General features: G+C 60.0%; 1 protein-coding gene across 1 annotated transcript in view; it reads right to left on the bottom strand.

The window, feature by feature from the left end:
* The window catches only part of RPS6KA2 (ribosomal protein S6 kinase, 90kDa, polypeptide 2), a 110,627-nt gene that overhangs the window by 94,075 nt on the left and 4,010 nt on the right, over positions 1-12,542 (bottom strand). The gene's annotated exons all lie outside the window — the stretch shown is intronic.

Below are 12,542 nucleotides of genomic sequence, written 5' to 3'. Positions count from 1 at the left end.
GCAGTGGCCAGCTGGACCCAGGCCTCTCACCCTCTGTGAGGACAGCGGCCTGTGAGCCGTTAGCAGGTGGCCCTCGAGGTGTCTGAATAGACCTGGCTCCTCATTTCCCACCCAGTTACCACCTGCGGCTGGTGAGGGTGAGATGGCACAGGAGGACCAGCAGGTGGCGCCGTTGCACAGGAATGATGACCGGCTGGACCGCAGTGGACTCGGGCCCATCTGCCTCCCCTGCATAACTAGGTGCAGATCAGCCTCCCTCGCTGCCATGGTGAAGCCATTGAGACATCACAGAACCGTTTACTTAGGACGCTGGGTTTCTCCAGACTTTTCTCTGCAGTGTTGATTCTTTTTTTTTTTAAACATATTTTATTGATTTTCCACAGAGAGGAAGGGAGAGGGATAGAGAGTTAGAAACATCGGTGAGAAGAAACGTCGATCAGCTGCCTCCTGCACACTCCCTACTGGGGATGTGCCCGCAACCCAGGTACATGCCCTTGACTGGAATTGAACCTGGGACCCCTGAGTCCGCAGGCCGGCGCTCTATCCACTGAGCCACACCGGCTAGGGCTGCAGTGTTGATTCTTTACCCATTTTTGGATGGTGGGGCTTTGGCAGGCACCCCAACCACCTACCCACCTACCCCGCCTACCCACACGGGGAGGCTCACAGCCTGCTGGCCCTGTTGGCTGTTTGAGAGTCTGTGTCCACAGACTCTGGCCGCCGCTCCCTCCCAAACCGCACGAGGTCCACCAGGAGGGGGCAGCAGAGGACACGCCGCCAGGACCTTCACCTGCTGCTGTGGGGGCCAGGCCTCTGTGTCCTGAGGCCTCAGGATGCGGAAGAAAATGCCAATTCCATGCGGGGCCCAGACTGTAAGGGAGGTGCTCCTGTTTGCCATCCTTGCCTCTCCCTCCAAGGTCTCCTCACCCTCTTGTCTCCCCTCTTCCTCTCCAATGCCAATTCCATGCGGGGCCCAGACTGTAAGGGAGGCACCCTGTTTGCCAGCCTTGCCTCTCCCTCCAAGGTCTCCTCACCCTCTTCTCTCTCCCCTCCCCCTCCCTCTCCCCTCTCCCTGTCCCTTTCAACTCCCCCTCTCCCTTTCCTTCTCCCTCTCCCCCTCTCCCTCTCCATCTTCCTCTCCCCTCCCTCTCCCCACTTTCTCCCCCTCTCCCCTCCCCCTTTCACTCCTTCACCCTCTCCCAGGGCACCTGCATCTGTCAGCGCTGCCTGGATACTTAACCTCCCAGGGACCGTGGGTGATGGTACAGCATCCACCAAGAAAGCCACTCCTCTGGCCGCTGGCTGGTCCCGGATTGCGACCTGTGTCTTCTCCAGGGAAAGCAGGCCAAGAGGGGGTGACCAGTCTCAGTGGGGGCAGGCCACGACCAGAATGGGGTGTCCCGGAGGCAGCTCCCTGCAACCCCCCGGATCTAAGGGTCACATGTCTGACTGTCTTGAGGAGCTGCCGGATTCTCTTCCACAGCAACGGAGCCATCCCACACCCACCGCAATGGGCAGGCACCGCTCTCTCCAGCCGCACTCAAAACCGCCTCTTCTATTAGTATTACCAGAGGCCCAGTGCATGGATTCGTGCACCGGTGGGGTCCCTCGGCCTGGACTGCGCCCTCTCACAATCCGGGAGCCCGCCCCGGCCGGGGAAGGACCGCGGGAGGGCTCCAGGGCGTGTCCGGCTTGTCTCCCCCAGTCCCAATCGGCCGGACCCCAGCAGCAAACTAACTTACTGATCGAAGCATCTGCCCCCTGGTGGTTTAGTGCACATCATAGCTACTGGTCAAACCGTTGAACCGTCAGACACTTAGCATATTAGGCATACATATATGTGTATATATATATATATATATGATTATTATTATTTGACTGTCTTGAGGAGCTGCCGGATTCTCTTCCACAGCAACGGAGCCATCCCACACCCACCGCAATGGGCAGGCATTGCTCTCTCCAGCCGCACTCAAAACCGCCTCTTCTATTAGTATTACCAGAGGCCCAGTGCATGGATTCGTGCACCGGTGGGGTCCCTCGGCCTGGCCTGTGCCCTCTCACAGTCTGGGACCCCACCCCGGCCGGGGAAGGACCGCGGGAGGGCTCCAGGGCGTGTCCGGCTTGTCTCCCCCAGTCCCAATCGGCCGGACCCCAGCAGCAAACTAACTTACTGATCGAAGCATCTGCCCCCTGGTGGTTTAGTGCACATCATAGCTACTGGTCAAACCGTTGAACCGTCAGACACTTAGCATATTAGGCATACATATATGTGTATATATATATATATGATTATTATTATTACCACCCTATGGTGCCTTATTAATAAAGACAAAATAATTGACTGGTATGTAACCATGTTAACTGCTCCTTGAGTGAGAGCAGCTATTTAAATAGTAATAACCTGTAATCAAGTGACTGGCCTTGTACCATGTCTTCAGCTGTGTTCCGACAGGGGCCCTGACCTGTCCCCTTGGCCCTGAACTTTGGATAAACTGATTGGGGTCCAAGAAGAAAGGGTCCGGAGAAAGACCAGACGTCCTCGTGCACTTGGGCCCACATCCTCCAAGAACTCAGTGTTTGAGCAGCACAGCTTCTGCTGGGAGCGTGCAGGAGCGAGGGTTCCCCCGCGGGTGCCACCTGGCCAGGTGACGTGACAGCGTGTTCCTGTGGCAGCACAGTCCCCTCGCTCCCCTAATGGCGCCCTCGCTGGGGCTGAGAGGGCGGAAGCATCAGGTGCGGCCTCACTCCCGGCGGCTGTTGTCTGGGGAGAAGCCCATCCCGGGAGGGACATCGCAGCTGTGGGCCACCCCCTAACCCTTCAGCCAGGGAGGGGCCACTAGCCAGGGTCCCTGCCCCTCTCCCTGGCCCTGGCCCCCTGAGCAGCCCTCAGAGATGGACGGGAGGCGGGGGCTGGCCTGGAGGAGGAAGCACAGGTGAAATCTGCTGAGAAGAAAAGGCCCCGGGGAGGGGCTGGGTCTGTGGCAGGAAGACCCGGGGCAGCGGGGCCGCCCACCCCTGCACGCAGGTGCTAAGGGGACCGTGCATGGCCGCCTCCCGCAGTTAACCGAGGATCCGGCCTCTACAGCACCTGGCAGGTCTCTCTGAGTCAGGGCCCAGCCGGGACCCCAACGCCAAGTGCTCGGCAGAGGGACCCGGCGGGACCTTCCCGGGTCTGTAACCAGGGAACAGGCGGGACCTTCCCGGGTCTGTAACCAGGGACGGGCGGGGACCTTCCCGGGTCTGTAACCAGGGAACAGGCGGGACCTTCCCGGGTCTGTAACCAGGGAACAGGCGGGACCTTCCCGGGTCTGTAACCAGGGAACAGGCGGGACCTTCCCGGGTCTGTAACCAGGGAACAGGCGGGACCTTCCCGGGTCTGTAACCAGGGAACAGGCGGGACCTTCCCGGGTCTGTAACCAGGGAACAGGCGGGACCTTCCCGGGTCTGTAACCAGGGAACAGGCGGGACCTTCCCGGGTCTGTAACCAGGGAACAGGCGGGACCTTCCCGGGTCTGTAACCAGGGAACAGGCGGGACCTTCCCGGGTCTGTAACCAGGGAACAGGCGGGACCTTCCCGGGTCTGTAACCAGGGAACAGGCGGGACCTTCCCGGGTCTGTAACCAGGGAACAGGCGGGACCTTCCCGGGTCTGTAACCAGGGAACAGGCGGGACCTTCCCGGGTCTGTAACCAGGGAACAGGCGGGACCTTCCCGGGTCTGTAACCAGGGAACAGGGGGGCCCTTCCCTGGTCTGTAACCAGGGAACAGGCGGGACCTTCCCGGGTCTGTAACCAGGGAACAGGCGGGATCTTCCCGGGGCTGTAACCAGGGAACAGGCGGGATCTTCCCGGGGCTGTAACCAGGGAACAGGCGGGATCTTCCCGGGGCTGTAACCAGGGAACAGGCGGGATCTTCCCGGGGCTGTAACCAGGGAACAGGCGGGATCTTCCCGGGGCTGTAACCAGGGAACAGGCGGGATCTTCCCGGGGCTGTAACCAGGGAACAGGCGGGATCTTCCCGGGGCTGTAACCAGGGAACAGGCGGGATCTTCCCGGGGCTGTAACCAGGGAACAGGCGGGATCTTCCCGGGGCTGTAACCAGGGAACAGGCGGGATCTTCCCGGGGCTGTAACCAGGGAACAGGCGGGATCTTCCCGGGGCTGTAACCAGGGAACAGGCGGGATCTTCCCGGGGCTGTAACCAGGGAACAGGCGGGATCTTCCCGGGGCTGTAACCAGGGAACAGGCGGGATCTTCCCGGGGCTGTAACCAGGGAACAGGCGGGATCTTCCCGGGGCTGTAACCAGGGAACAGGCGGGATCTTCCCGGGGCTGTAACCAGGGAACAGGCGGGATCTTCCCGGGGCTGTAACCAGGGAACAGGCGGGATCTTCCCGGGGCTGTAACCAGGGAACAGGCGGGATCTTCCCGGGGCTGTAACCAGGGAACAGGCGGGATCTTCCCGGGGCTGTAACCAGGGAACAGGCGGGATCTTCCCGGGGCTGTAACCAGGGAACAGGCGGGATCTTCCCGGGGCTGTAACCAGGGAACAGGCGGGATCTTCCCGGGGCTGTAACCAGGGAACAGGCGGGATCTTCCCGGGGCTGTAACCAGGGAACAGGCGGGATCTTCCCGGGGCTGTAACCAGGGAACAGGCGGGATCTTCCCGGGGCTGTAACCAGGGAACAGGCGGGATCTTCCCGGGGCTGTAACCAGGGAACAGGCGGGATCTTCCCGGGGCTGTAACCAGGGAACAGGCGGGATCTTCCCGGGGCTGTAACCAGGGAACAGGCGGGATCTTCCCGGGGCTGTAACCAGGGAACAGGCGGGATCTTCCCGGGGCTGTAACCAGGGAACAGGCGGGATCTTCCCGGGGCTGTAACCAGGGAACAGGCGGGATCTTCCCGGGGCTGTAACCAGGGAACAGGCGGGATCTTCCCGGGGCTGTAACCAGGGAACAGGCGGGATCTTCCCGGGGCTGTAACCAGGGAACAGGCGGGATCTTCCCGGGGCTGTAACCAGGGAACAGGCGGGATCTTCCCGGGGCTGTAACCAGGGAACAGGCGGGATCTTCCCGGGGCTGTAACCAGGGAACAGGCGGGATCTTCCCGGGGCTGTAACCAGGGAACAGGCGGGATCTTCCCGGGGCTGTAACCAGGGAACAGGCGGGATCTTCCCGGGGCTGTAACCAGGGAACAGGCGGGATCTTCCCGGGGCTGTAACCAGGGAACAGGCGGGATCTTCCCGGGGCTGTAACCAGGGAACAGGCGGGATCTTCCCGGGGCTGTAACCAGGGAACAGGCGGGATCTTCCCGGGGCTGTAACCAGGGAACAGGCGGGATCTTCCCGGGGCTGTAACCAGGGAACAGGCGGGATCTTCCCGGGGCTGTAACCAGGGAACAGGCGGGATCTTCCCGGGGCTGTAACCAGGGAACAGGCGGGATCTTCCCGGGGCTGTAACCAGGGAACAGGCGGGATCTTCCCGGGGCTGTAACCAGGGAACAGGCGGGATCTTCCCGGGGCTGTAACCAGGGAACAGGCGGGATCTTCCCGGGGCTGTAACCAGGGAACAGGCGGGATCTTCCCGGGGCTGTAACCAGGGAACAGGCGGGATCTTCCCGGGGCTGTAACCAGGGAACAGGCGGGATCTTCCCGGGGCTGTAACCAGGGAACAGGCGGGATCTTCCCGGGGCTGTAACCAGGGAACAGGCGGGATCTTCCCGGGGCTGTAACCAGGGAACAGGCGGGATCTTCCCGGGTCTGTAACCAGGGACCTAGCGGGACCTTCCCGGGGCTGTAACGAGGTCTGTGACGAGTCCCGCAGGCGCCGTGGAGACTGCACCTCCTCTGAGTGATTCCGTCTCCGGGGAGGGGAACGCCGGGACACACGTGATGTTGTCGCATAAAACCTAGAAAACTGACCCTAAATTTTCCATAAGCTGCACTTCTAAGCCTTTTATTTTAAAAAAATTCAAAGATGAGAACTCCCTGGGGATGAGGAAAGCGTCTGGAATTGCTGAGAAACAGCCGACGGGCGGCGCCACCCTGAGCCTGTCCCTGGGGACACCCCGCCCACCCCAGGGCCCCGGCACTCGCACTGAATCTCCGGTTTCTGAAGTCTCGGTGTTGGTTTGAGGGCATTTGCTGATTTTCGTTGGTTTTCAATCATAAAGCTGTGCAATGTGAGACGCTAGGGTGAAGGAAGCACCACGCACACAGAGTAAAATCGCCAAGTAAGCTGGAGTCAACGCGAAGGTCTCTCACTGTGAGATGAATAACAACCTCGCTGCCCGGCCGCGGGGCTCAGGGGCTGAGCGCCGACCTATGAACCAGGAGGTCAGGGTTCAATTCCGGTCAGGGCACAGGCCCGGGTTGTGGGCCCGATCCCCAGTGTGGGGCGTGCAGGAGGCAGCCCATCCATGATTCTCTCTCATCACTGATGTTCCTATCTCTCTCTCTCCCTCTCCCTTCCTCTCTGAAATCAATAAAAATATATGTTTTAAAAAATGACCCCATAAAAATAAACAATTCCACGGAAAGCCAGGGCGTTGCCCGGAGTATTTTATGTTTATCTATTTGTAAGATCTTGTGTTTGCGTTTTATCCCTCTTGTTGCCGTTATCCATTAGTTGTGAAAATTCTACAAAGACATGAGGCATTCTGTGCGTTCCTGTTCTCTGGCGCCCCCCGTGGGCGACGGAAGTCATTTTCCTTGGACACGAGCGACCCATAGAAGCACGTGCGTGCTCCATGCACAGCATCCCGGGATGCTCAGATGTGAACGAAAGGAGAGGAGCGCCTCAGGCTGTCGCAGGAGGAAGTGCACACACAGGCCCGCAGCCCCGGCAGCAGGCTCACCGGTCCTCCTGGCTCCTCCTGAGACAGTTTTATTGAAAAGAAACACACCTTCCCCACCGCCCCCTGGAAAGTGGCCAGGACAGCAGACCCCCCTTATCCACTCGGAGACGTTCCGAGAACTCCACGGAGGCCCGAACCCGTGGCTGGGACTGAACCCTGTATGCTGTGCTGTTTCCTAAACACACGCCTAACTGGACGCTGCCCTTGGGCACGTCCGAATCGCCAGCACCCCTCTCCTCGCTTCGGGGCTGTCATCCTATCTAAGAAAAGGCTAATATGCAAATTGAACGGCGGAATGATCAGTCGCTATGATGCACACTGACCACAAGGGGGCGGATGCTCAACACAGGAGCTGCCCCCTGGTGGTCAGTGCGCTCCCACAGGGAGAACACCACTCAGCCAGAAGCTGGGCTCATGGCTGGCGAGTGCAGCAGTTGGGACTGGGCGAGATGGGGCCAGACATGCTCTGGAGCCCTCCCACAGTCCCTCCCCAGCTGGATCGTGCACTGGTGAGGTCCCTCAGCCTGGCCTGCACTGTCTTGCAATCCAAGCTGAGGGGACCCCCCCCCCCGCCGAGTGCATGAATTTCGTGCACCGGCCTCTAGTTAAATAAAATAAGGGTGACCTGAGCCCACGCATGAGCACAGGTGCTGTGACGGGAGATCCAACCTCCGAGACACCCCTAAGTGACCGAGCGGCGCTGTGGAGGGTCTACAGGGTGGAGACGCCGGACCAAGCGAGGGGGCTCGTCCAGGCAGGGCAGCGTGAGACTCCGCAGGCTGCTCAGAACGGCAGGGAATTTGAAACGTCTGTAGCTCAGGTAACGAAACCATGGAGGACGAAACCGCAGATCAGGGGCCTGCTGAATACATCCTCCATCCGAGTCCCGTCAGCTGTGGACGGCGCCTCCGGCCCCTCCCAGGGCTGAGCGATGGGGTGGACGCAGCCCGGGCACCGCTCCAGGGTTGCGGTCGAAATGCCATCCTGGGAACCCCCTTCTCCTGAATCAAGTCCTCACGGGAACCAAAGCGAGAGGAGCAGGGGCTCACAGGAAAAGCACACGGTCCCAACGCGCTCCTTCTCCCGTTGCTCCCAGGTCGCCCGGTGCCTCAGCCAGGTCCCCACTGGAAACTGTTCTTACAGACAGGCCCACCCTCGGGGCCTGGGTGGGGCTATTAGACATCTTTGGGGGCGCACTCCCGTCGGCACACGGCATGTCGGGGAGACGCTGCGCTTTGACTGTAAAGAAACCCCGTGGCAACTTTGTTTGTCCTAAAGGAAGGGCATTGAGATGGCACTGACAGCAGGCACGTCGCCCGGAACAACTAGCCTCGGCTTCCGCTCACCTCCCGCCGGCTCCTCATGTGGGGTGTCAGGTCCTGAACCCCAACGTGCACGATGGCCGGCACCCTCATGCGTCTGGCACTCAGCAGCGGCTGGCGACCCAGAGTTGCTGACTAATTCATGTCACTGGTGCACACACACTTTGCTGTTTTCTGTGTGTGTGTGTTTTAAAAATATGCTTTTATTGATCTCAGAGAGGAAGGGAGAGGGAGATGGAAACATCAATGAGGAGAGAGGATCACGGATCGGCTGCCTCCTGCACGCCCCCGACTGGGGATGGAACCCACAACCCAGGCCTGTGTCCTGACCAGAAATCAAACCGTGACCTCCTGGCTCAAAGGTCAACATTCAACCACTGAGCCCCGCCAGCTGGGCGTGTACACACATTTTGCAATAATAAACATAAAGTTTTTCAAAGACATGAATGGTTTTATGCCTAAAGCTTCTCATTGCGCCAGGGTCACCTTGCTGGGACACCACGCGGAAAGGCATTGTGTGTTTTTAAGAAGATTGAGAAGCCAATTATAATCAAGCACCATTTTAAAACGCTGGCTGTCTTAACCAGCAAAGAACAAAGGGGGATGTTCTTAAGAGCGAATCTGAGGATCAGGCAGGCGCTTCCACTTCAAGGCAGAGACAAGCATCTTGCTTTCCACTTGCTCATTAGTATTCACAGACGCTGAGGGGAGAGATCTCGGTGTCTGTGCTAATGCTTCCCCTCAAATCCATTAGCCGGGATGTGGCCGCCGGCATTGCGGGCGGCGTGCTGTGGGCGGCAGGGCGAGCAGCGAGCTCGAGGGAGCTGCTTCTGGCACACGGTCTATTCAGGAAATAGTGACCAAGCACCACTGTGATGCGGATGGAGCAGGAATTAGACATTGTTCTGCAGCCCTGGCTGCTGTGGCTCAGTGGCTAGAGCACCGGCCTGCAGACTGAAGGGTCCCGGGTTTGATTCTGGCCAAGGGCACATGCCCGGGTTTGGGGCTTGAACCCCAGTGTGGGGCGTGCAGGAGGCAGCCAACCAGTGATTCTCTCTCATCATTGGCGTTCCTGTCTCTCTCTCCCTCTCCCTTCCTCTCTGAAATCAATAAAAAAATATTTTTAAAAAATTGTTCTGCAGCCACCGGTCCACAGTCTAGAAAATGTTTCATCTCCTTCGCTTCCCCCTGACTGACGTGGGACCAGGGAGGCGGGGTGGGGGGGGATTGTGGGGTTCCCAGGTTGAAGGGCTGAGCCAGCTCACTGCCTGGGAAGGCTGCCCACCCACGACTTCCCTGGATGTGATGTGGGAAGAGAGGGACATGCATTTTGTCAAAGTGCGGAACTGTGGGGCAGCGTCACTGCTCCGAGGCGGCTTGGCTTTCTCGATGCTGACACACAGCAACACGCTCACGACGCAGACACGACTGAAACCTAAACCCACACGCCCACAGCCTCCCACGGGTGTGTCATCCAGCCGGGACCTGGGACCTGCAGGTACCGACCAGCTTGGGAAGACGTCAGAGCACAAGGGAGAGACATCTCGCTGAGAGCAGGCCTGGCTGGAGGTGCCCTCCCGCCTCTTCTCCCCAGGACATGGGTCAGTCGGCGAAGGGGACGGGCCCTTCGGGAAGGCCGAGTGGGCCTGCGGAGTGTCCACGGCAACAGAACTGGAGAGGAGCGGACAGTAAGGGGGGGAGTGAAAAGGACGCCGGCTGAGAACGTGGGGAGTGACCGCGGAGGTGGTCAGTCCGGTGAGGGTTCAGCACCACGGACAGGGCCCGGCGTGGGCCTATTTCTCTTCATTTTCATCTACACATAAAAGGAGTGAATTCAAACCAAAGTGCAGCTCCTCCCGGGAAGCGGCCGTGGGACTTACTTCCAGGAGCACCAGGCCCGTGAGAGAGCTCTCGGGGGTTAAAAATGAGGCTGGGGGCCGAGCCTCCCCTGAGGACGGGGCAGGCGCTCAATGAGCATGACGACGGGTCACCTGTTCTATGGGTTGTGTCATCCGGTTCCTGTTTCTAGGGGTTCTCAGCGTAGCTCTGTCCCTCTTCTCACAAGGCTGATCCAGACACTGAACACAACTCCTCGTCTAGTTCCCCTGAATCCCAGCCTCCTCCCTTCTAGACTCTTCCTATACCGTTCGGATGTTTCCCGCCTGTAACATCGCCCACGTTTCTTCCACCTCTGGCCACGCCACCCTCCCACACCAGCCTCACGTCCCGCCCCGCCAACTCTTCTCCATCCTGCAGAGCCCCCCTCTGAGGCCCGTTTCTCCTCGAAGAGTCCCCCGATTTCCTAAATGCCTCTGCTCTGAGGCCCAGGTTCTCCGGTTTAGCCTCGGTTTACATTATGTTTGGATTCCTCGCTGTGTCGGCGGCATTTAAAGAGAAGCCTTGAGCAAACAAAGAGCTTTGCCTTGGGCTGTTCGACAAGAGAGAGCAGGTCAGACACACATTCCCGCCAGCCCACGCCTCACCCTGGCCGCCTGGCCCGCCCCGCGAGGGGCTGTGTGTCTCTGCTGTGGAGAGAAGCCCTTCTGAAACCGGAAAGGCTTGTCTCAGGGACTCCAAGGAGGGCTGGCTGCTGCCTTGAACTTCAGGGACCTTCCAGAAAACCTCGTCTCCCAGAAGGTAGTTGTGCCTGAGAAATATGTCAAACTACATGTGTCATAGAGACTAAGTCGCCTCCTTAACGAAAAAATAATTAGCCCACTAATGAGAGCCTCGAATTATTTTAATTACAAGGAACCAATTCCGAAGTTAAGAGTGCGCTGTTAATTGCTAGTTGAGGAACACCATTTTAAATCCCTTCTCTTTGCCTAAAATCTTCCGCAAGTAAGACTCAGTGCCTCTAACGTGACCCTTCGGACGTAGCACAGCACAGCGCTCCGCCAGGAGGGGCTGCAGGCTCCCGGCGACCGGGGTGTGAGCGCTGACACGGGGGTGGGGTGGGGGTGGGGGACCACGCTTGTCCCCGTGGCCGGCTGGGCTGAGTCGTGCACCGATTGGGGTGAAGGAGTGCGGACGGGCACATTTGAAGTGTGATTGCGAAGTGCTCCACACGGACTCACCCCGGCGTGCGGTGGCCGCCCCGCAACCTGCCCTCCCAAGCATGGGAACCGAGTGGGGGGACGGGGGCCCCCACTCTGCAGATGCGTTTGAGAGGTACAGGCGTCCCCCGCAAACCCACACTGGCACCCCTGCTCTCGGGGTTGGCGATGTGCCTGTGAACTGGGTCTGCTTGTGAGCAGACCATCTCCCCCGAGTCTCACCATCTCCCCCAACCAGGTGCCCAGAAACGTCGCCTCCACCTCGTTTCATTCCTGCAAACGGAGAGGCTGTCACCCCCAACCCTGGTGAGGGGCCGGGGTGTGGGGCTCTGAGGTGCCCGGCCTCCCTGTGGGGACGCAGCTGGGCCCCGAGTGGGAAGGCAGCCGGGCCGTTGGGCTGCGTGTTGAGGAGGATCGTGAAGGGGGGGGGACTGTGCTCCTCTCAGCCCCGTGGCCGGGATGACGCAGCCCATGCAGACACGGAAACGCCATAACGAGCGTGACACGCGTCCGACGATGAGCCTGACTCATGGCTTTAAAGAGGAGCTGCCCGCCATGGAGCGCTCTGGAGAGACCACGCAGACCACGAAGGGGGCGAAGCCGGTCTGAGGCGTCTCCACGCTGTGCAGCTCCAACCGCGGGACATTCGGGAAAAGACAGAAGCAACCACCAAGCCTGAAACACGGGCTCCTAAGCTACTGTGACTTCGCTCCAACGCGCTTCCCGTCCCTCCTCCCGACAGCCGAGCGCGCCTGCAGGAGGGAGCCCGACTGTCACTGGTAACCGGCGTTCGCTCTGCTCAGGCTGCAGGAGCCCGGGCACATTGTCAGCAAGAGCCAGGTCATCGGCAAGGTCATCGGCAAGGTCATTGGCAAGGTCAGAACTGGCCTTGAGCCCAGCAGAGAGCAGGGCAACCAGGTGCACACACACAGGCTAATGAACCCTCGCGTGTGGTGTGAGCACCTTGGAGGACTGCTGCCCACACAACCCCCCACCTGCAGATCGGCAGCCCCCAAATGAACAGTCCATCCCGCTGCCTCCTGGGCCGCCTGCTAAATTAGCCCGTAATCTGTGTCCAGGAAACCACAGTCCCCGCGAACGCCCAGCGAGTGCCACTAAGGGGGCGGCCGTGCTGGGCTCCTCTGACCCCCGGGCCTCGGGCCTTGTCCACCCACAGGGCCCCCCCTCATTCACCTGCTCGGGCAGGTGTGGAGTTGAATCTAAAGCCACTGGCTGGGTGCTTGCCCTCCCACCCCGTGGAGCCCTCACCCGGGAATGCAGGGCGTGGCCAGGCCCGGGACCCTGTGGGCG

Source organism: Myotis brandtii, unplaced genomic scaffold (genome assembly GCF_000412655.1).
Source record: "Myotis brandtii unplaced genomic scaffold, ASM41265v1 scaffold1077, whole genome shotgun sequence".
Lineage (NCBI taxonomy): Eukaryota > Metazoa > Chordata > Mammalia > Chiroptera > Vespertilionidae > Myotis > Myotis brandtii.
This window is presented reverse-complemented; position numbering and strand designations above follow the sequence as displayed.